Source organism: Rhinolophus sinicus, linkage group LG05 (assembly GCF_036562045.2).
Source record: "Rhinolophus sinicus isolate RSC01 linkage group LG05, ASM3656204v1, whole genome shotgun sequence".
NCBI lineage: Eukaryota > Metazoa > Chordata > Mammalia > Chiroptera > Rhinolophidae > Rhinolophus > Rhinolophus sinicus.
Window position 1 is genome coordinate 171,867,284 of NC_133755.1, and position 2,233 is coordinate 171,869,516.

General features: G+C 31.3%; 1 pseudogene; it reads left to right on the plus strand.

Moving 5' to 3' along the window:
* Positions 1-749: 749 nt before the first annotated feature.
* LOC141571946 (U6 spliceosomal RNA) lies at positions 750-841 on the plus strand (annotated as a pseudogene).
* The last annotated feature ends 1,392 nt before the right edge of the window (positions 842-2,233 follow it).

Below are 2,233 nucleotides of genomic sequence, written 5' to 3' on the forward strand. Positions count from 1 at the left end.
TTTTATTTCATTGGAGTGTCAGAACGGATGGGAGGCAAATGCCTGCACTGTTTGCTATCTTGAACCAGATGCTTCTTTTCTGCTATATTAACAAGACACTATTTGTCACTTAATACATTTTATTATAAAAAATTTTAAACAAATACAAAAATGCATATAATTCCCACATATCCATCACTTAATGTTAAGAATCTATAAGATTTTGCTGTATTTTTTATCAAACATTTTAAACATTTTTCCTTTGATAAAGTATTCTAAGGCAAATCTTAGATTTCAGGTTATTTCATTCTTACACATTCAGTACACATCTCAAAAAAAACATGACATTTTCTTACATGACTGCAGTACTATTATCAATCACAAAATTAACAATAGTTCTTTGATGCATCTCAATCTACATTTAATGTTCACAATTGTCCCCAAAATGCTTTCTACAGTGATTTTTCTTTTCTTTTCTGTTAACTCAGAATTTAAACATGGTCCACACTTAGCACTTAGTTGTTAAATCTCTTAAGTCTATCTGTATCTACAGCACTTGCCGTCCCACTCTCCTACCCTTACTTTTCCCACCATTTCTTACTAAAACTGTGTCAGTTGTCTTGGCATCATGCAAGACATCAAGATGTTGCATGATGCCTGACATTTTGGGTTTATCTCTTTGCTTCTTCACGGTGTCATAGTTTATGTAAATGGAAGTTGTAAAGTTTTGATTAAATGGAGGCACACTTTCTTAAGAATTTTTCAATGCTGTGCTCACTTCTGCAGCACACATACTAAAATTGGAGTGATACAGAGAAGATTAGCATGGCACCTGCAAATTCATGAAGTGTTCCATATTTTTAAAGCTAAAAGCATTGCTCTTAAAATCAGGAACAAGACAAGGCTGCCCACTTTCACTACTTTTATTCAATATAGTACTGAAAGTTCTAGCCACAGCAATCAGGCAAGAAAATGAAATAAAAGGCATCCAAATTGGAAAGGAGAAAGTAAAATTGTCATTATATGCAGATTATATCATCCCAAAGATTCCACCAAAAAAACTATTAGAACTAAATAAATTTAGTAAAGTAGCAGGATACAAAATTAATATTCAGAAATCCATTGCATTTGTATACACCAATAACAAACTATCAGAAGGAGAAATTTTTTTTAAAAAATCCTGTTTACAATTGCCAGAAAAACAATAAAACATTTAGGAATAAATTTAACCAAGGAAGTTAAAGACCTGTACTCAAAAAATTATGACACTGAAGAGAGAAATTAAAAAAATATACAAATAAATGGAAACCTATACCATACTCATGGATAGGAAGAATTAATACAATTAAAATGTCCATACTACCAAAGGCAACATATAAATTCAATGCAATCTCTATCAAATTACCAATGACATTTTTCACATAGCTAGAACAATAATTACTAAAATTTATATGGAATCATAAAAGACCTCAAATAGCCACAACATACTTGAGAAATAAGAACAAAGTTGGCAGTATCACGCTACCCGACATCAAATCATACTACAAGGCTATAGTAATTAAAACAGCATAGTATTGGTATAAAAACAGATACAGATCAATGGAACAGAATAGAGAGCCCAGCAATAAATTCATACCTATGTGATCATTTAATCTATGACAATGGAAGCAAGAATTTACATTGGGGTAAAGATAGTTTATTTAATAAATGATGCTGGGAAAACTGGATAGATACATGCAAAAAAAATGAAACTGGATCAAATTCTTACACCATATACAAGAATAAATTCAAAATGGGTTAAAGAATTAAATGTAAGATCTGAAACCATAAAACTCCTAGAAGGAAATATAGGAAGTAAATTCACAGACATTACCTTTAGTAATATTTTTACTGATATATCTCCTGGGGCAAGGAAAGCAAAAGAAAAAATAAAGATCTGGGACTACATCAAACTAAAAAGATTTTTCACAGCAAAGGAAACCACCAATTAAACAAAATGACATCCTACCAAGTGGGAGAAGATATTTGCCAATGATACATCTGATAAGGGATTAATATCCAAAATTTATAAAAAACTCGTACAACTCAATACCAAAAAATCAAACGAACTTATTAAAAAATGGGCAGAGGAGAAGAAGAGACATTTCTCTAAAGAGGACATACAGATGGCCAACAAACATATGAGAAAATACTCAACATCACTAATCATTAGAGAAATGCAAATAAAAACCACAATGAGATACCACCTCACCCC